The sequence below is a fragment of the Carcharhinus amblyrhynchos genome, chromosome 6 (genome assembly GCF_965287045.1).
Source record: "Carcharhinus amblyrhynchos chromosome 6, sCarAmb.v2.hapA, whole genome shotgun sequence".
In the NCBI taxonomy this organism is placed as follows: Eukaryota; Metazoa; Chordata; class Chondrichthyes; order Carcharhiniformes; family Carcharhinidae; genus Carcharhinus; species Carcharhinus amblyrhynchos.
The window spans coordinates 102,424,877-102,447,816 of NC_137329.1; the positions used below are offsets into that span (position 1 = coordinate 102,424,877).

At 42.9% G+C, this 22,940-nt stretch overlaps 1 protein-coding gene across 6 annotated transcripts in view; it reads left to right on the top strand.

Annotated features, from left to right (window-relative positions):
- Positions 1-22,940, top strand: part of LOC145344172 (suppressor of tumorigenicity 7 protein homolog) — a 169,883-nt gene that overhangs the window by 2,549 nt on the left and 144,394 nt on the right. The window contains exon 2 of one of the 6 annotated variants that reach the window (XM_080191096.1): positions 3,146-3,265. The exons of the other annotated variants lie outside the window; for them this stretch is intronic. The gene's annotated coding sequence lies outside the window, so the exon portion shown is untranslated. The remainder of the gene's footprint in view (positions 1-3,145; positions 3,266-22,940) is intronic. 6 annotated transcript variants of the gene reach the window in all.

Genomic DNA, 22,940 nt, shown 5'->3' on the forward strand with positions numbered 1-22,940 from the left:
GGCTGTTATAACGGAGCAGTGTTTAAACTAACTTGTCCTTTTAAAAGCTTCCAAACAGTGAGAGGCATCCTAGGTTAGTGAGTGGGCTGCAAGATTGAAACCAGGCACCTGCATTAACTATGAATAAGATAAATATACTTAATACTTGCTAAATATTTCATAACAAGTTACAGGAAATGCTTAATCATTCATACATTAATAGAACTGTCATCAACTTCAAATGGTTAAAAACAAAATAAATATTTATACTCACCTTACTTGGAGTACAAAAGTAACACATGGAACTGTAGCAGAGCTTTGATCGGATGCAGAGGGATTGCACAGCTCTCGCAGTCAATGTTGTGTGTGATCTGCACACACCTCACTTCATGTGCTCTTGCTTTGCATGTGCATTACATTTGTAATACCATAGGGGACAAAAACGCTATGCGGATAGAAACCAGCAGAGTCTGGCCAGCGTGTGTGCGGGCAACGGTTAACAAAATGTTTTGCCGGCTGCATTTAGAGCCCTGATGCACTACTGCTCCAATGTTTAATTGCTGTAAATGCCAATTGTCCAGGATGGAAATCTGCACTAGCAGTTGCTTGTAAGTTTCTGGGTTAACATTGGAAGATAACGTGAAAAATTTTGAAATGTGACAGCTGAAATGTGATGGAAATGCAAGTTGCAAGACATATCTAAACAACTGTATATAAATTAAAAGTACAATCTACCAGGTGTTTTAAGTACATTAATGTGCCTTAGTTTATCCTGCATGGAATGCCTGAAATATTTCAGTGAAAGTGTTGAGATATTGTATCATGCACTGAATATTACCAATCATGTTATTTTCACTTGTAACAGTTGTGTTAATCGCTTCATCACTCATTGTCCTTATCAAAAGCATGTTGTGCACATTACGGCAACTGTTTTGTATAATTATGCTTGTAATGTGCAGTGATGAAGAGGAAAGGGTAGTAAACAGTTAGATTCTTCAGCTTGAGAAGATGGAATGGTGTTGCTGTGCTACCAGATAGCACTGAATTATAGAATCATAAAATCCCTACGGTACAGAAGGAGGCCATTTGACTCATTGAGTTTGTACTGACCACAATCCCACCCAGGCCTTATTCCTGCAACCCTCATTTACCCTGCTAAAGCCCCTGACATTAGGGTCAATTTAGCATGGCTAATCACCCTAACCCGCAAGTATTTGGACAGTTTTCTTTAAGCTCCCAATTTTTGCCAGAAACTAACTTTTAGATCTCAGCTGGTACATTGTGAAGTGATATTTAACTGAGATGCATGACTTTGAGAAGGAGAGAGAGAAAGTTAAGAGAATCACTCTGGTTTACTCTCATGTACTTCCAAACAGCTAATTATGGATGGTGAGGTGCAAAAGGCTTTGGATCAGGTTGCCTGTCCTCTGACTTGTGATATAAGTGGGGAAAGAACGGAGGAGCAAAAGGAAAGGGAAAAAGAGGGCAAAAATTGGGGCTGTACTTAAACAAATGCTGCCTGAAGGTAATGACATGACAGCAGATCTAAAAGGCAAACCTGCCTGATCACTGCAGTGTGGAATGTATTGTTGCTAAGAATCCACTATGCCCAGGTAAAGCAATAATATATAAAAACAGTGATAGAAATAAAATTCTTTTCTTTACATTTATATTCTTCTTGAGTTCACAGCATCACGATCTTCACCATGAGTAGGGCAGGTGGAAGGTCTCGAATACACTCCAACCAGAACAGCAATCAAACCCATTGGTACCAGTCTGGTCCACACCAGCTGTCCAAGCCAACTGAGTGAACCAGCTCCCCGATGAGTCTGAGTTGCTGCAGCAGTATGTACTTTTACATGCATGTGGTAGCCTGAAGTTATGGATAGTCATGCTAAAAGACTCCAATTTGTTTAATCACATAACTGATCAGGAATCTCTTCTGCTCTTATTGCCTGCTATTGGTGTATGTTGGAAGGAGTTATGAGCTGAAATTCAACCTATCTGCCCACATTTTGACCATACCTTTCTTGGCCATCCAGTCCTGGGGTGGGATTTGAACCCAGATCTTCTGGCCCAAAGGTGGGGATGCAACCCAGTGCACCTCAAGTGCTCCCTTTTAAATATACAGCATTCAAAGATGAACAATACTGAAGTAGTTACAGTTCAATTTAAAACTGTTTTGCTAACCTGATATTTGTAGTCAGACCTACTTTGAGCACTGCGTCCAGTTCTGCTCAGACCCACTTTGAGAACTGTGTCCGATTCTGGTAAGACCTACTTCGAGAACTGTGTCCAGTTCTGCTCAGAGCCATCTTGGGCACTGTGTCCAGTTCTGGTCAGACCCACCTCGAGCACTGCATCTGGGTCTGATCCCATAGTCACGAAGGTGGACACCCAATCACTGGAGGCAAGAGCAAGAAACAGCCATGGAGCTAAAGTCTAGTGACAGGCGTCAGAGCTGGGAGGAAAAAAGGTGAAAGGCAGTCCCTGAGAAGTGATCTTAGAAGTCTGTTGGATAGCAAATGGGATGGAAAGAGGAGAGATAAGTGAGCTCATTATCTGGCTGAACGCAACAAGGATATCTCAACTTTTCATCATATAAGCCAGGAAGCACAGTTACGGGAGCAGAAACCTGTAAGGGAACATAGACAGAACAGTTGAATGGGTGAAAAAAACCAAGGCAGATATAGGTTAATGTAGGGAGCTGTGATGTCTTTACTTTGGATGTTAGAAAGAAGAATCAGAATATTTTCTAATATTGAGGGACCAGAGGCTATGAGCAGAAACAGAGATTTAAATGCCCGTGTCTATAAATCCCTCAAAACCAGTGCAGAGCTACCAAATGAATCTAAATGTCTAAAGAATATTGGTCTTTATCTGAAAGGGTTGAAATAGAACAGTGAAGAAGTGAGGCTTCAGTTGCACAGAGCCTTGGTTAGGCTTCAATTGGAGTACAGTATTATTATATCTTCAGTTTTGCCCATTCAACCACAGGAATGCTGTATTTGCCTTCGGGTACCGTGCACATTCATTGGATATGATACTCGGGCGCAAACTTTGGGTTAAACTATGAGGACAGTTCCATAAACTTACTTTGTATTCCCTTGAGCTTAGAAGGGCACCTGAGCAAGGTATTTAAAATTATATTTATTTATTTATTTAGCGAATGCTAAATGGGGAGGCCCATGACAGCTTCAGGTGGAGGCCGGTGTGCCAAACGGTTTCGTGTGAGGTCGAGGAACACAGCACCCGTCTTTGAATTTTCCTGAAAGGCGTTTTCAATGTAAGTGGTGAAGGTCGGTACCTGTTCCCCTTTGCTGCGGTTTTTGAGGAAACCAGTTTGGTTGATGCTAAGGATTGGCGATATATGCTGAAGGATGAGGCATTCAAAGATTTTGTGTGGGATTAATTATACCGGATTGGATAGGATAGAAAACAGAGAAAAAAAATCATTTTCTTTGGTGGGGAAATCTAGAATGAGAGTGTACAAAATCTTAAAATTACAGACAAGCCATTTATGTGTGACACCAGGAAGTACCTTTTTGTATAAAGTGTAATGGAAATTGGAAACTTTCTCTCACAAAGGATTGTGGGTTTTGGGTGAGATGAAACTGATCGAATTTTGATGGGTAAGGCCATCAAGGGATAGAAACAAATGTGGATGAATAGAATTGAAGTACAGATTTTCCAATGTTCACTGAAATTATGGTGATATTGTGAGGAGCTGAACTACCCAGCCTTGTTTCTATGTAAGCATCAATTTAGAGTTTGCAAGTTGAAGAACAATCAGTTCCAAAACAGATGCCTAAATTGGCTCACAAATTCACCAGCTTGCAAACTCCACTGAGGCAGCACATCAAGAGATAATAACAAACTAACGGCTTCCGAGTGGTGGAATTCAAGAATGTGAGTTAAAATTAGCTGAGGTGGACTACGTTATTGGAATTTTCTGTGGCGGTTATGGTAGGGCTGGTGCTTGCTTTTCTCTTCTGTTCTTCATTTTAATCTTTGCTCATGGCAGGATTTTGGACCATTTTAAAATGCTTGTTTCAAGTATGTCAACATTAAATTTTGCATGGGTCTATTGATGTTTATTGATTCTGACATGAGAAATTCCTGGTGACTCAAAGTTCCTCTATCACTGGAGGGTGAGAAGTAGTGACATATCTTGCTTTGCATTGGAGTGAAGCCATTAGTTCGTATGGCATGTTTTACATTACTTTGTAATGTAAAACATAAACCTCTACTTATCATGTGATCTATGTTGCTGTCTATATATTTGTTATGTGTGTGTGACTATGTGTGTATACTTATATTATGCATTGAATGCATCTTTGTTTTACTAAGAACTCTCTGATTTTTGGTTTTCATGGATCTGGTCAGTAATTGTTGCCACTTGTGTGTTTTGCGAAACTCTGGGTTTCCAATGTTTCAGCAGCAGTATGCTTTACTTTTGTAAGGGAGGTCATGGCAAACTAACAGATTTCATTCAGTCCAATAGTTAAAAATGTTTTAGCCGTTCAACTCATTGAATTCTGGAGATGTTTTAGCCACTTTAACTATGTACAGTGCCTGATAATACAGAGAATCCTTCCAAGCCCCCACTGGCATGACCAATGGTGGACCCGGTGGGAGAATATGACGGAAGGCCCAGAAATCGGTTTCGTGCCACTGTGAATTTACAGTGGTATATTTTGCTGGTGCCCACCTTGGCAGGTCAGAAAACCCTCCAGAGGCTGGTGTGAATCTTATTAGCATCCCATTAATGAGATGCAGATGAAGACTCAGCCGCCCCATTCCAGATTCTCTGCAATGCCGGTGGGAAAACGCCTTAGGAGCAATGTGGCGTGCAAATGTCGGAACTCATCTGGGCTCCCTCCAAAGTTCAGGATGAAGACCTCCTGCAACCCTAGAACACCACAGGTGTGGGTGGGGGCAAAATCTGCAGGTGGGTCTTCGAGGTTAGGTGTCCATCTTCCAACCTCAGAATGTTCCAGGAAATCCAACTTCCCTCTTAAGAGATTCACCTTCTGGTCTCAGAGTGCTCCCGCAGATCCAACTTAATTTTCAGAAGGTGCACCTTCTTTCTTCAGCGGTTGGTCAGTGATGTTGGACACCTTCTCAGTGTGGCGCCTGGACAGGTCTGCAGGTTTCACACCATCCAGGCCTCGCCACTGAATATGATGTGAAACTTTGGGTGTGTAATTAATGAGATGACGGCTGGAGAATTTGGCGTGTTTCTTTGTTGATCATCACAGTGGGAAACACTTCATGTTCCTGCCCCCGCCACGGCACTTAGTTTCAAAATGAGAGTATTCTGTCCATTATCTTTGAAGTTTTTTTTCAATTCATTCCCTAGCACTGAATATGGAATCTATGGAGGCAGGTAATTTTTTTCCGAGAACGGTATGTTCCTTTAAATATAACTATATTTAAAAGTCTTTTACCTGATTATGAGGTGGGGTAGAGGAAGTAACTCAATTTAGTTTTTTTATAGGTCCAAAAGTCCAGTTGATTCCAGACTAAGCTGTTCCTTGTTTGCTTTCAGTTTGTAAAAGCTGGCTGGCAACCACGGATGACTCACCACAATGACCTCATGCCTCCACTTGTGTTAATTAGATGCTACTTTGTGTTGTTCGGCTGCTTGTCCAATATCCAGCTTTCACCAGTTAAAGGTTGGAAAGACTAGTCATCGTGGTTGGTGCCCCGCCATAAACTCTGTCTCCCCACCGTAGATTCCATCTCCCCAAGTCCCCCAGTCACTTCCTCAGCTTGAACGTATTCAACTCTGAGGTAGAGTTCAATCGCTATACGCTCTCCGTATGTCACAAAGACTGCCTGTTTCCATCTCCATAATATTGCTTGCCTTAGCCTGTGTGCTTCTGAAACCCTTGTCTATTCTTTTGTCATCTTTGAACTCCATTGCTCTCTCACAGTCTTATCCTCCACTCTCCATGACCATTATTGGCTCATTCAAACTTCTGTCACTTGTATCCTAGCCCTTTTACCCGTCACCCTGCCCTTGCCAATCTGTGTTGAATTGTGGACACCCTGGCATGTCAAAATTAAAATATTTGTCCGTGTTTTTATATTCCATCGTTGGCCTTGCCCGTGTTTATTTCTTAAACAAACTCTGCTGCATGTACAGTTGTTATCTGGATTATGTTTGGAAGAATTTATAAATCCTGTTATTCATTGTGATAATGTGGTCTTCAGACCGTGTTGAATACCATTTGTAAAAGCAGCTACCAGTAGGTGGTATTGTAAAAGTTTATTTTCTGCAGAGAAGGGCTTAGTCTAGTCAGTATTGAATATGTATTTTTAATTATTTAGTATTTTAAATATTATGAATACTTTAAATATTTTAAATTTTAAACTCACTTGGAGACAAAAAATATGGAAAATAGGCACAGGAGTAAGGCATTCGACCCATTGAGGCAGCTCCACCATTCAGTGTTATCATGACTGATTCTCTCCTACTTGCTCCCCATATCTGTTGACACCTTCAGCATCTAGAAATCTATTTCTTTCTTAAGTACATTCAGTGAGTTGGCCTCCACAGCCTAATGGGTAGAGAATTTCACACGCTCAGCAGCCTCTTTGAGCTCAGACAAAGAGTCATCCAGAGTTTAATCATTAGCTGTTCTCTCTCCACACATGCTGTCAGATCTGCTGAGATTTTCCAGCATTTTTCTTTCAGATTCCGACATCTGCATTAGTTTGCTATGGGAGTGAATCATATTGAACTGGCAAGGAGAAATATTGGAAAAATTCTAAATTTAACGGGTGCTGTCTATTAACAAAGGAAATACAGGCTGGATTATCCTGACAGAACAATAGAATAAAAGTCTAAGGATGGAATTTTTCCGGCCGCGCCCACCCCAAGGTCAGTGGACCTTTGCAGGGTCTGTGTCCCGTCCACTACGATTCCAATGGCAGGCAGGATGGGAAAGTTCCACCCTGAGGCTGTCTGGTGCACTGATCAGGTTATATCTTGAATTCATTCGGTTCTGGTCATGGAGATCATAGATCCTTGAATCCTGCAATGCAGAAGGAGGCCATTCAGCTCATTGAGATTGCACTGACCACAATCCTACCCAGCCCTTATCCCCATAACCCCATGTATTTACCCTAGCTAGTCCCTGACACAAAGGGGCAATTTTGGTATTCCCAATTCACCTAACCCCCACATCTTTTGGACTGTGGGACGAAACCGGAGCACCTGGAGTAAATCCACACAGACATGGGGAGAACGTGCAGACTTCGCTAACCACCGTGTCACCTATGATGCAAAAGAAACATTCACTTTGTGTGAAGTGTTGCAGAGAACATTAGCATGAGAGGAGATCTTTTACAGAGGAATACAAAATAATAGAATAGGACAGGCTGAATCCAAACACTATTTTTGATTACCACACAATAGCAGGACACTGGGACAATCTTGTAAAAAGGAAATGCTGGCCTGACATTGGGAAGCATTTTTTCAAGCAAAGACTAATTTTGATCCTGGAATGGTACTCTGAGACAGAAACTTGAAGTGTTCAAGGACTAGTGAGATGCTGCTTTGGGGAAAGCGACGTGACAGGACATCTAGAAAACATTGGTTACCTTGCTAATCTTTCTCTATTGATCATTGTAGCAGCAGTCTATGCCCTCAGCATTGTGCAAATAAGTGGTAACCAGCTACACCATAGATGGATGGGGAGTGGGGTTTGCTGCTGCTCCTTTTTTGTTAGTGAGTTCTTCTTTTGTGTGGAAGGTACTGAGCTGACTGAATGCCAAACACTCTTGAAGAGCAATTGGAGAATGAGTTGACTAGCTGCTGTCCTGGAGTGAGTTTATGTCTTTTGGACTGTGGGAAGAAACTGGAGCACCCAGAGGAAACCCACACTGACACAGAATGTGCAAACTCCACACAGACAGTGACCCAAGCCGGGAATCGAACCCGGGTCCCTGGCGTTGTGAGGCAGTGATGCTCACAAAAAAATCAGGAGATTTGGTCTTCACCATCACAGTGGTGGGGTGAGGCCTGAAAGAGCCGTTCTTAAAGGGTGCCCCGATTTATGCTAAAGAAATTACACCACCCACACCAACCACAGATATGGAGAACCCCAGCCCAGCCCACTACCCCCTCCCTCCCAATCACCACACACCAGGAAACTTCCCCCTCCCACCTCCATAAATAAGAGGAACGCCCATCCCTTACAAGTACCTGACAACTACTGCCCCCCCCACCCACAAACACCCATTCCCCTCCACTGAAGCTCCCCAGATGTCCTGTCCCTGGCACTGACCCCTTGGCAGCGACACCCTGGTAGTGCCACCCACGCGGCTCCTTGATTGTTTCATGTTTTTAAAAAGCAAAGGTAAACCTTGCTGATGTCATGTCATGTTGGTATGGAGGGAATATATGTCTGATAGCCCTCTAGTTATAATAACATTTTAAAAATATACTGAAATGACATTACACCACAGGAGGGGATGGGGAAAATCAGAAAAAAAATATTGCCGGAGAGAATCTCATTTTCCAATTCTAATGAGATTTTGCGCCCATGTCGCCATTTGCACTGACGGCTAATATGGGCGTATAGTTTACCATTTTACTGCATATCTTTATTCTGTTTGCTGTCTCTCTTTAAAGAAAGCTGCACATCATATTGAAATAGAAGCAGAAAATCATTTGAATACAATGTTGATTAAGCTCTATATCAGTGTAGCTTTCTTTGTCCTTTTTCGAATATCTTCGTCAGTGCTGTTCTTGAACTGGTCCCAACAAGGTTGTGAGAAGTTGACCTCTTCTTTTAGTTATTTGAAAGCAGTCCACTGCCTTCCTTTTTTCCCCCGACTTGTTTCCATTCTGTACCTCTTTCTTTCAGAAAGATTGAGGCAACTTTGTGAATCTTTTACAGGCACTCAGTGGCATCGTGAGTTGGTACACCTGGAAATTAAATACCTTCAGTGGTTCACAGAAAATTGTGCTCCTTATTACTTCAAATAAGCCGAGCATTTTGAATAAAATCGAACATCATTATACCACAGTTTCTCAGTTGATATGTGCATTTAATAACGGAAACTTAGCCCTGTTTGGACTTAGTGACCATGTTTATTCATTTACAAGCAGAATCTTCTGGCCAGTTTTCAGATTCATGGAAATGATGACTCACATATAATTTGTGGTTTTACAATCGTAAGGATACCACTTCTCCCCTTCAGGAATTAACTTGCGGTCAGGCTTTCCTCCTTCTCCTAATGTAGCAGCCATTGTGTGAGGAGAAGGAGGAAAGCCAAGCAGGAGTATTTTCATTGCCAAGAACTTGCCTACACATAATTTAAACAAAAAAAAATCATTTCAATGAGAGGTCTTCGGTGACTAGTTCATTCAGTGACTAATTTTATTTCCCTCGGAAAAGGGGCGGTTTGAACACTAAGCCACATGGATTAGATATAGAATTGGGGTCAGAGTATCCAGAAATTCAATTATTTGTTGCCTAAACATCCTGGTACGGGGGCTCTCGGTTCGCGGAATCACCTGACTTAAAATAAATACATGGTGTTGGAGCAGTGCGAGGTGGGCATTGAGGCTCTGAGCAAAACTGTGGAGTTTCACATGTTATTGCTCACTTGTTGTGGTGAGTGGGCAGATAAGTTGAGGTGAGTCCACGAAAAGATCAGCCATGATCTTATTGAATGGTGGAGCAGGCTTGAAGGGCCAGATGGCCTACTCCTGCTCCTAGTTCTTATGTTCTTGTGCCAGGGTGAAAGATAATATGGGATGGGTAGAAAAATATTCAGAAAGAAAGGGAAAGGAGCCAAAAATGACATCCCTATTCAAACCAATGACAAAGATAGACTTATTTTTGATATCATGCAGTATAGTTGACAAACAATATTTCAATGATTGTAGTCACTGATTTGCAGCCTATGGCTTGGAGAGGACAGATGAATAGGAGCAAAAAGGTGGTGGGCGAATGGGACTTGTTGGATGTGTCACTGGGTTCTGACTGCTGAAAGAAATCAATGTGGAGATAACAAAGGTCGCTATTTTTAAAAATCTTTTAAATTTGTAAATTATGCCAGGGAGACTAGGTCACACATCTTTATTCAAGAAGGAAGAGAGAGATTAACGGGTTAACAAAAGACCAGTTGATTTAATGCCAATTGTGGAGAAGCTCTGAGGCCAACATTTTCTGGCCCTTCCTGTGACAGGAATCGTCATGGGAGGGATGGAAAGCTTGATGGACCAGCCATTGGTCTGCTGACTTGGGGTGGGTATTTTGTAGTGGGACCAGAAAACTCCACCCACAGAATCGATAATTTAATGTAAATTTAGTAAACATTTAGAAGCCCATACATGTATGGATACAAGTCAGCATGGATTTAATAAAGGCAAATCATGTTAGTTTTGAATAGTAGAAAGGAAGTGGAGGGAAAATTATGCAGGCAAATTAAGAAATTGAAATTAATAACATAGAATAATAATCATGAGGGATTTCAACTACACTGTACTCGAGTATTAATTTAACTGGATAAGGGAATAGAGTTCTTACAATGCCCAACTTGCTTTCTAACCCAGGTATAAAAACCCCAACAAGGGAGATTCTCTATTGGATCTAGAAATAGGAAATGAACCAAAGTACATAAGAGAAGTAAAAGTAGGGGAACACCTCAGCAATAGTATCCATAATGTTGTATGCTTTAAGATGGTGATAGAGAAGAACATACTGTTAAGTATGATGGGGCTGAAAATAGAACTTGGAAAAATAAAATGGGCAACAATAAACAACAATATAGAACGTCAATGGGAAACATTTAAAATAGTATTCAGCACAGTGCAGGAAAAATATATTCCACTAAACTGAGACAACAAACTAAACACCAGTGAGACTCCATAGATGAAAAACACAACAACACCATAAATAGGAGCAGGAATAGACCACGCAGCCTGCTCTACCATTAAATGTGATTATAGCTGATCTTGGGCTTCAACTCCATTTCCTGCTTGCTCCTCATATTCTTTAATTCCCTGAGTGACCATAAATCTGTCTATCCCAGTCTAAAATGTATTCAACGATGTAGCATCCACAACTGTCTGATGTAGAGAATTCCAAAGATTCATCATAACTTTTTGAATGAAGTAATTTCGCCTCATCTCAGTCCTGAGTGATTGTCCCTTTATCCGGGCATTGTGCCCCTGAGTCCTAGATTGTTTCAGCTGGTCAAGCAATATCAGTATTCACCCTGCCAAGCCCTTCCGAATTTTGTAGGTTTCAGTGAGATTGCCTCTCATTCTTCTGAACTCCGGATAATATATGACAAGACAAGGATTTATTCCCCAAGAACCACTGTTACTCGAGCCGTCTAACCAACTGATTCTGTCTGTTAAAAAATTGAGAAGTTAAAAGTATAATGAATAATCAGCATGGATTTCAAAAGGGAAAATCTTAGTTAACCAACCTTGGGCGGCTCGGTAGCACAGAGGTTAGCACTGCTGCCTCACACCGCCAGCGACCTGGGTTTGATTCCCTGTTTGGGTCATTGCCTGTGCAGAGTCTGCACGTTCTGTCCGTGTTTGCGTGGGTTTCCTGTGGGTACTCCGGTTTCATCCCAAAGTCCGAAGATACGCAAGTTAGGTGTGGCTGTACTAAATTTTCTCCTAGTGTCAGGGGGACTAGCTCGGATAAACACATGGGGGTTGTGAACATAGGGCCTGGGTGGGATTGTGATTGATGCAGATTCAATGGGCCAAATGGCCGCCTTCTGCACTGTAGGGATTCTGTGAACTACATACATGTTTTTGCAGTTTGTTTTTTCAATCGTGAACAAGTTGTTAGCCCATATCTTGAGGGGCATTACTTCACCTCAAGCATGACTAACCAGGAATCTCTTTCTCTTACCATTTGCCATAAGTGTATTGGAAGGATTTGCAGGTTGATAATCAATATGGTTGGCTGCACTAATAATGCACCTTCCATGGCTATCAAGCTCTAGAATTGGTCTCGAACCTGGAGCGTCTAGCTCAGAAGCATGGAAGCTATGTACTGTGCTACAAGATCCCTGTCCAAACTAGAGGTGTGGATTTGAAAGTACTGAAGTTTATGCTCAAATTGTGGTGAAATTTGGTTAAACAACTCTTAGAGTATTGCATGTAGTTGCCTTTTTATAAGAAGGATATAGAGAGACTGAAGAGGGTGCAGAGAAGATTTCCTATATTGATGCCTGAAGTGCCAGTGCATATTGTGAAAGGATTGACAGGCTCGGTCTCATTGCTCTTGAAGAAAGAACGCTGAGGCATGACCGAACAGAGGTCCATAAGGTTATGAGGGTTTTTTTTGACAGAATGGAGATAGAGAGAATGTTTTCTTGGTGGGGAAGAGCATGACTAGAAGCCATTAATCTAAGGCACTCAAGAACTGCAGTGGGGTAATTCAGAAGAAACAACTTTACCCTTAGAATGGTGAGAATATGGAACTCACTGCCACAGGAACTGATTGAAATGAATAGTATCGATATATTTAAGGGGAAGCTAGAAAAGCATATGAGGGAGAAGGGAATAGAGGCTTACAATGATAAAGTTAGATGAGGAAAGATGTGGGAAGGTTGCAGTGGAGCATAAACAATGACATGAATGGATTGGGCTGAATGGGGGCCTCCAGCCACAGCACTCACTCATATTGACTTGATGTCCGCCGCAAGTGAAATATGATCATGCCCACAATGATTACTTGAAACGTTCTCACTTTGACATTTCCAATTCATGTCTTTAGTGTTCCTCAGGGCTTTCAAGCCTCCCATAGAAGGACTCCTCAGAGGAAGTCACTCACTCTGAAGCTACACCATTATGGGACTGATGCACACCATGCAGCCACTCAGATACTCACACTTCGGAGGGTTCAGTAAGGCAGATGGCGGGGTTCTAATCTGATGCCTTGTATGTCACAAATAAGCAAGAATAGGTCACATAAAGTCTGCATGGGAGGCCACAGGTCTGTCCAAGTTCTGCTCTGCTGGACGCAGATTCTGTACCTTGGGCTCCATCAAGGAAAAGGATGTTTCTGGAGCAGTAGTGAAGAATGTGTGAAGTACTGCTCGGTATTGCAGTGTCCCTGTGCATACTTATAGAGAGGTTGGAAGATTCTGTCTCAAGTAGAAGTTACATGATGGCCATGACCTTTGTCGTGGTGTATTTATCCATTGAAAGAGTGGGCTGCACCAGGAGCATCATACGCTGAAATCGAACTGATGCATGCAGGGTCTCACCAGCGGCTGGCACACTCTGAATCCCACCTTAAATAGGATACAATATGCCCTAGACTTTACCATTCATCATCCAACTGATCTGCTGCAAAGTGTTCTAGATCTTATTGCTTTGAGGTAGGTGTGACTGGGCCATGAGAACGATAATGGTGAAAGGGGACATGGATAACGGGAATTCGATGCAAAGTGTTTTGACTTTTTACCCACTGCCACTCCCCTTTAGATCAGTCGGTGTCCCACATGCTGTCTGTATTGTGGTGACCAAGGTTGGGTCCTGCACAGTTGTAGGTGGAGCAGTCTTTGGCAGGGCCCTCAGCTCCAAAATCCAGAGGATGCTGGCCAAGAGCATCTCGGCAACTGGAACCGGGATCTGAGCAGCCTGCCTCTAATTCAGCAGAAACTTACAGGTGTTGTGAAGAGAAGGAATATAGATTTGTAAGTGCATAGAGGTATGTTGCACAATGTTAGATTGTTCAGTTTCAGGTTTATTTTTAAGCCATGTAAGTATTCTTTATTCTTGCCCTTTTCTAATGATGCCCATTTTAGATTGTGGGAAACAAGCTAGAGCTGGAAATATGAATGCCAACTCATTCTGATGGCATCATTGGTTGACATAGTTGCTGACCCTAGCAAACAAGGTGTCAGTCATGCATACGTAGGCTGCCAGCTGTGAGATCCTGCATGTCTCCAGCAGAGCCACGATAGAATGCTGAGGCCAAAACGTGATGGTGACCTTTACAGCCACTGTTAGCCAGGTCCAGTTGGCAACAGGTAAAGGTTTCAAATGTCAGGCAAATGTCTAACTGGAGACTGTGATCCTCCTGGGACACGAGTATCAAAATGTTTAAGAAGCTTATCTTCAGCCTGCACACCCTTCCTGCCGGTTCTGGCTTCCTGCGAGCAGCACATCTCTATCCATCCGCTCTCCCCAGTGGAGCTTTAATTCTGAGTAGTAGGCAAAGTGGAGATCAGACCTGCCAATCCCCGAAGTGTGTAAAGTAACCTCTGATCGCAAGCACTTTGACCAAAGTCTTGCACGTGATCTGCAAGAAAGCAGTGGTGAAGTTTTAGTACCCATCGGTACAGTTCCCAGTCATGTCTTTAGCCTCCTCAGATGGCACAGTGCTCTTGTTCTGTTTTCATTGACAACAGTCCACAATGTCAGGCAAAACTGTGAGCGCACAATTAAATTGTAAAAACCTTGTTAATACTTGTGTAACTGAGCAATTAACAACTTGAACATGATAACCTGTCTCTCTTGAGAGAGCTCCTCACACATAAGGGGTTGGAGCTGGCTTCCTGACACACTGTCAATTTCCCTGGTTTTAAACACACACTCAACCTGCGTGCCTCCCTATCCCCTGCCATTCCCAAACCTAGGTGCTGCTGCACATGAAAATTCGTAGAATCCCTGCAGTACATAAGCAGGCCACTCAGCCCATCGCGTCTGCACAACCACAATCCCACCCAGGCCCTATTCCCGTAACCCCTCATATTCACCCTGCTAATCCCCCTGACACTAGAATTAATTAGCAGGCCAAACAACCTAACCCGCACATCTTTGGACTGTGGGAGGAAACCAGAGCATCTGGAGGAAACCCATGCAGACATGGGGAGAATGTGCAAACACCACATAGACAGTGACCTGAAGCTGGAATTGAACCCGGGCCCCTGGAGCTGTGAGGCAGCAGTGCTAACCACTGTGCTGCCCCATTTACCTGACGAAGGAGCAAACCCTGAAAGCTTGTGAGTTTACGATCAAATAAATTGGTTGGACTTTAACCTGGTGTTGTGAGACTTCTTACTGTGTCCGCCCCATAAGTACAGCCCATAGTTGAAATATACAATTTTTTGAAAGCAGATAAAGGTCTACAAAGGTCACAGTGTTTTGTTTTGTTTTTCTCATTATTCCTCTGTGGAGTGAGTTCCTTGGCACCTATTTCTATGTTAAAGGTTTATAAAGTATGATCGCAAGTTGTTGCTCACAAATGTGAACATGGAGTACAAGAGCCAAAAAGTGATTGCATTTTTACAAAAGATTGGCAAGGCCACATTTGGGTTATTGTGTGCCATTTTGGGCACCCATTATAAAAGGGCACTGAAGCTGCAAAGAGTGTATAGCATCAATTCATCAGGGGGATGCCAGGAATAAGGAGAGTTCCAAGGAGAGTCTTTAGATGCAGAACCCGTTTCCATTGGAAACAGAGTTGACTAAATAGCAATTTAAGAGAACTTCATCAGTTTTTTGTGTGATTTTACGGTGCTGCAGAAATAAGGTAAGAGCAGAGTTCACCCAGTCAGTTGGAACATGCTGTGTGGAGTGAATGAGGATTATTAATAAATACAACCTATTCTTAACTTAGTGATTTGAAACAGGCTTCTTCACACACTGCTTTCATTATGTGCCCATGTGAATTACTAATCAGTAGCATTTCGGTACAGTTTTTACTACATTCAATCATGGAATGTGAGGCCAGTGCTTATTGCGCTTGAGAAAGTGATGAATTGCCTTTTTGAACCACTGAGGTCCATTTGGTGTAAGTACGCCCACAATGCTGTTAGGGAGGATGTTCCAGGATTCGACCTTACATCCCCACTTCCGACCTTATGATGGAGGGAAGGTCATCAATTAAGTTAAGCTGGCTGGAATGTATACACCACCCTGAGGAAATCCTGCAGCAAAGTCTTTTTATTGTAGAATTTATACAGTGTTGACAGTGACTGGTGGAATTTCAGCGCTAGTCTGGGGTTGGCTTCAGACATGACCAGTCTTATTGTTTATTTCAAACCTGGCTCTGAACATGTACAGGTGCTGTAAAAACCTCAATCACATTTTGGTGCAGAATTGCTGTTACATATGAATTATTGGTGAAACATTAAGACAAGTGTGTTGCAAAAACGACGGGCTGGATATTGCCTTTCCCTGCTGATGTTTGAAGGCAGGAGGCCGCGTAAACTGTAGCATGTGGCCTTTCTGCCTGTCCCGATCTGTTACCCATTTTACTGGGATAGGGAAAGGATTGGTGGGAAGTGGAGGTGTTGGATAGTCTGGCAGCTTTGGGCCTATTGAAGCCTTTAAATGGCCAATTAATGGCCGTTTCAGTGCCATGTCCCATAGCTGCTGTTTTACCTGTGATGGTGGAGGCGTGGGCGTGCGCCAAGCTGCTAGACCAGTATAGCTTTTACTGGATGGGCTGGAGTTGGGCAAACGGTGGGAATGTGCCTCTTTTTCCATGTATGACCGACAGCATTTCTCTAAAGCCTAATCCCCTGTTTAACCCATCCCTGAGCCTCTCAAAGTGACACCCCACTTCCCTCAGCCACCCACCTCCCCTCTCACTGAGGCCTGTCAGCCACGTTCTGCCAATACAACAGATTTACTGTCAGTCCAACCTCAGTAACGTCCTCCTCTGTGGGGTTCGGCTTTATTCCCAATAGGCTGGGCGAATGGGCCAGGAAATGGCAAATGGAATTTAATGTTGGCAAGTGCGAGGTGGTCCACTTTGGTAGGAATAATGGTAGGAAGGACTATTACTTACGGGGCGAAAAACTGCAGCAGGCGACGGTGCAGAGGGACCTCGGGGTCCTTGTGCATGAGTCGCAAAAACCCAGCCTGCAGGTGCAGCAGGTGGTCAGGAAGGCGAATGGGATGCTGGCCTTCATAGCGAGGGGGATTGAATATAAAAGTAGGGAGGTCTTGCTGCAGCTGTATAGGGCATTGGTGAGACCGCAGCTGGAGTACTGTGTGCAGTTTTGGTCACCGCACTTACGCAAGGATATTTTGGCCTTGGAGGGAGTGCAGAGGAGGTTTACTAGGCTGATACCGGAGTTGAGGGGGTTGAGCTATGAGGAGAGGCTGAATAAACTAGGCTTGTACTCGTTAGAGTTTAGAAGAATGAGGGGAGATCTCATTGAGACGTTTAAGATGATGAATGGGATGGATAGGATAGAGGTGGAGAGACTCTTCCCGCTCAAAAAAGACAGTAGGACTAGGCGGCACAGCCTCAAGATAAAGGGGGGGTGCGGTTTAGAACGGAGTTGAGGAGGAACTTCTTCACTCAAAGGGTGGTGAATCTCTGGAATTCTCTGCCCGTTGAAGTGGTGGAGGCTACCTCGCTAAATATTTTTAAGACGCGGGTTGATGGGTTTTTAATAAGCGAGGGGATTAAGGGTTATGGGGAGAGGGCGGGAATGTGGAACTGAGACACGACAGATCAGCCATGATCTTATTGAATGGCGGGGCAGGCTCGAAGGGCTGGATGGCCTACTCCTGCTCCTATTTCTTATGTTCTTATGTTCACTGCTGGAACCTGGTTGCTGTTGGGATCTGCAGAGGTGCTGACCAATTGGATTAACGGGCAGCTGTCTAAGCCGGGGACTTCCTTCCTAGGAGGCAATGGCAGTCCTACCCTCAGTGATGTGGAGGTGCTGGTGTTGGACTGGGATAAGCACAATAAGAAGTCTCACAACACCAGGTTAAAGTCCAACAGGTTTATTTGGTAGCACAAGCCGCAAGCTTTTGGAGCACCACCCCTTCACCAAGTGTGAAGGGGCAGCGCTTCGAAAGCTTGAGGCTTGTGCTACCAAATAAATCTGTGGGACCTTAACGTGGTTTTGTGAGACTTCTTACAGTCCTACCCTCAGCCAGTTAATTCCCTGCCCAAGTAAATTGGTTGCGGGACGGCCAGTTTTTTGATGGGCAGGCTCCAGACCAACATCTTGGTTGGTGGGAGATTAGGGGTTTTGTGGAGGGGGAGGATGACAGTGGCAGGGTCGGGGTGATGTAGGTATGGGGAGTGAGGAACTGGGGGTCCATTAAAATCCAACCTAATGTCTTAACTAAAACTTTTTCCCTGTGAGATACTGATGATTATTTTGTTTTGATTTGATCTATTATTGTCTCATGTACAGAGATACAGTGAAAAGTATTGTTTTGCATGCAATCGGTACAAATCATACCATACATACATAGCTAACAAAGAGTCGCCACACTCCAATGCCATCTTGAAATGTGGGAGTGGTCAATCCACAGTGAGATCATTTTCTCTCCACTCCGTGTTGTGGATAGTGGAATTTGCTGCCAGGACTTTAGGGCCTTCTGTCGAGGTCAGGTTTCGTGAATTAAAGCTACGCCACTCACAGGGGAAAGGAATAAAAGTTTTAAAATGAACTAAAATAATAAAGACAGCAGCATTGTATCAAGCGCCTGTTAGTTCATGTTAGTTGTCTCACTGCACTCAACATTGATTGAGCCCTTCCCTTGAGATTGCTGGAAATGTGCCCATACACCGCCACCGACATAGCTGGGATATTTGTGGTCAAATTGCTTGTACATACTTGCTTTTTTTAATATAAGAGCACATACTGGTCAGACCATGGCTCTCTTGACTAATGGATTTCCTGGCTGTCCCAGGATCAATCCTGGGCAGTCCATCTTAACAGCAGCAGCCGATTCAGGCATGTTCAACTTTGTTGCACTGGGAAGTCATACTTAACTACCCGAGGATTACACTAACTTCCACAAAAAAGAAGACATTTTTAATTGTGAAAATCCACAGAGTTGATGAATTTTTTTTTCTGTTTTAGCTATTTAATTTTTTGGAGAGTTTCCCCCCTCCCCACAACAACCCAGTGCTGTGTGGTATTGTGCTGAGCCATACACAGCAGGAAGATCTCTGAATTGGCTGATTTCAGCTGGGACAGTATTAGTGGTGTTTTGGCTGGTTTCTGTTTTCCCATGCTTGCGAGGGGCAGTAGAATTAATAAGGGTCCCTTGTCCTTACTGCTTTCCAATGACCAATGTATCCTTTTGTTTTAGTTCATAGTCAATTCATTTATTTTGTGTGGATCCTTTTAAACAGTTTTGCATGCACCGTCACCGAAAGAAGTGGATGTGTGCATGGTCCACTTGAAAACTTTCAGGTTGTTATGTGGCCGCCTGCACAGTTTATAGGGAACCTTGCCAGTGGCACAATTGAAAAGGAATTGATTTGATGTCAGTAATAACTTGCAGACATGTGTGATGCACTTCACAGTTAAATAGTCTACCCGTAGCTGTGATCTGTGTGTCACCACCTCCAGGAGGAAGCAAATTGATTTTGGGTTTTTTTTAAGAGCATCATCTATACGGCTGTAAAATCCTCTATATGCTATTTGCGGTTACTCTCCAGCTATTTGCTGACATAACTTTGGATATTCACTTTAGGAAACACTTAATATTCAGACTGCCGATGCAAGCATCCAAATCTCATGTTCCAAGCTGTTACTTGTATTGCCGTAGTTACATGTTCCCATCGACAGATGGTGGCGTGGAGAGAATTTCTGAAGTCAGTGTTGCGCCATTGCCATTTTTGTACATAATGAACTTGCATTTATCAAGTGACCATGGGAAATGCCAAAGGCAATTTAGTACATCTGCTAAAATCTCACTGAAAAACACTGATATTCTGTGCAGATTTCTTTTTTGTATTGGCACTGTACCTTATACAGCAGGAGCAGCTTTCCTGTTCACAGTGAAGGTGTGTGTACCTGAGTGACTTGTCTTTAAACACTAGCAACTCCCGTGTTAGTAAATGTTTTCCACTACAGATATTGTCACTTCTGATGTTGTATAGACTCTCCTGCAGGAGTTGTCTCCCCCCTGCCTCTGTACTGATCTTTCTCAGTCACAAGGGACAGTTATCTAAACAAAAGAAAGAAAACTTTAATGAAGAATGTGAAAGTACTCGTGAGCTGCATTGATTTGGTTGCGTGTTGCTGTTTAGCAGAAGTTTAAATTTTCACAGGCAGTCAGCTGCTTGTGATTGAAGAAGTTAGAATTTCGGTGTAGAAAATGGGATTCTTTTCAAGTTGTTTTTGGAATTGAATTCTCGGAATTCTGTCCGTTTCTAATTAGGGTCATTGATTTCCAGTAACTAAACAGGTCGAATTGTGTTTATGTGGTTTGGAGGTGCACTGGGAATTTTTCCTTCTGATTTGGACGTTTCGTTTAGTTTCCCCCAGGCCCCTTTCCACATTTTGCAAACTTGGAAATAGGACTGAATTCATTGGCCATTTTACGTCTGCTACCCTTGTCTTTGAATTGTGTTCTGTTTCTCTTTATAATGTCATTGATCTCTTTATAATGTCATTGATGTCAGAGACAACAGCACCTGTGGTAGAACTCATCTGCTGGGAAGACGCTATTGGATTTACAGCATAAGAGATCCAGTTTGGCTCAATCAATCTCTAGAATCCTCCGATGATGTGAGAGAGAAAAAAAAGGCGGGTGATGTTTTTCAAAAGAACAACAGATCCAAGTGCTTTGATGGGCAGAAGGGATATAACTCCGTCAATGGATGAATCTTTTTGACATCACGAGTTGTTAAATCACCAGCAGAGTTATGTTACAAAACGTTAATAGCTTCAACCTTTTTTCAGCCATTAATAGGATGCAGTGAGAGGGAACACTGCAAGCTCCAGTCAACTTGTATTTAACACACAGCATTTCTCCAGAACCTTTTTCCACTCCTATCAAAGTACATCTGATTTAATTCCTCCCTTGTGCAATAACACTACTGCCAGTAGCAGTGTTGTACTGTGCTGAAGGGGTTCTCCAGCAGCAAGTGAAGTTGCATTCGAGGAACTATAAGTGTGCTAGGTGGCAAACGTAAAGCACTGCCATTAGGGATACTCTAGCTTTCTGTCCCAACACAGCTAGGCTGAGCGGCTTACAGCAGCCTGTGATTCAGAGATACAGTTTTTATATGTTGGTTGGCATTGATTTTAACAGAGACATGTTATCTGTAAAATTAGCTGTTCTTCCACTGACTCCCTTCAGGTAGCCTAGCAACACACACTTGTCATTCAACATGAGCTCTGATGGGTTGTGCTACTGCGCAGGCCCGTGCTGTGCTTAAATCGATAGGCAAGAATGGTTCTGATGGAACACCACGATTCAGTTCATTCCTGCTAAAGCAAAACGCTGCTCCTCTGAACCTACCCCATACACCTAAGGGTGCATGTGGGAGGGAAAAAAATCTTGTACCTTGGTGTACAAGACACAATACACCAACACAATGCACCAACCAACCAATCACTTGAAATTGTACTCAATGGAAAGAGGGAAGGAGAAGGAGGGAAAAAATATTACACTTAATATCCACACAGTACACGTGGAAAACAAATCTAGTTAAATTTTGCAGTTTCTGTAACACTTTTGATACAATCCATTGACAGGTGTAAAAAAACAGCCAATAAGATCCAACACTGCGGGTGGGTGTGTTAGAGGCGGCTGCAGCTTTTATAGAATGAGTTTGAACACATTGATATCGATTCCAGCTTTGATCATGATATGACGTATCCATCTGGCTATAGCGTCCCTGGTCACCCTTTTATGTGGTCCTCTGAAACTCACGAACAAGGTTTTTCTCTCTGTTTCAAAGGTGTTCAGGATGTGGAGATGCCGGTGTTGGACTGGGGTAAATACAGTACGAAGTCTCACAACACCAGGTTAGACTTTAACCTGGTATTGTGAGACTCCAAAGGTGTTCAGTACAGAGCAAATATTCTCACATATATTCGTTAGCAGATAAACATGGATCTGATGGGTACGTTCTCAGCAGAGGTTGGCAACCAGTTTTCGTTGGTCTGCTTTGCTTCAACAGAAAAAAATAAAGCATGTAAGAGCTTTTTTCAAGTAATACTTGTAAGTAGTAGTTGTACGGTCTGCTGATGCTGTGAAAGCACCAAGGCAATTAACATACCTGTTTTAAATGACAGTTCTCGAGAGTAAGTGATGGAACAGGCGAAAGCTCTCGGAGGTCGTCTAGCAAAGGCTTCACATCCCACGTGGTATGATCTTGTCACTGGTGGTTCGAGATTAAACACACACCTTGTAAAATGAGTAACCAGCAGAGGTGAGCCCAAAGTGTGTCCCTCTGGCAACATAAACAAAGAAGACGAAGCTGATTTTGCTGTATCCATGTGTCCTGTAGCCCAGTCTGTGAAATAATGAAGTCAAAAACTCCAAAACAGCTTCCACAGATGTTTTCAGTGGATTAACTTGTTGTCTGCTGTTGGATGGAAGTAGTGAAGTAGTGTACAGTTTCTGGTCAACATTTACTGCTGAAAGGCCCTTGTCCTGTAGGTTTTGCCTGATAAGATGTAGGATTTAAAGTTAAAACAGTCATAAAGACTGTGGCATATTGTCGACATAGGTTGAGTAATAAACTTCTTCATACATACATTGAAACATACATAGAAAATAGAAGCAAGAGTATGCCATTTGGCCATTCGAGCCTGATCTGCCATTCATTATGATCATGGCTAATAATCAAATTCAATATCCTGATCCCACCTTCCCCCCCATATCCCTTGATTCTTTAGCCCCATTTCCTTGTTGAAATGACAGTGTTTTGGTAGTGGTAGTGAATTCCACAGATTCACTATAGATTGTAGAGATTTACAGCATTTTCGGACCAACTTGTCCATGCCACCTTTTTTTTTCACCACTAAGCTAGTCCCAATTGCCTGTGTTTGACCCATATCCCTCTATATCCATCTTACCTATGTAGCTGAATAAGCGCTTTATACAAGACTAAATTGTACCTGCCTAGTACCTCTGGCAGTTTGTTCCAGACATTCACCATTCCTCTGAAAAAATTGCCCCTCTGGACCCTTTTGTGTATCTTTCCTTTCGCCTTAAACCTGTGCCCTGAAGTTTT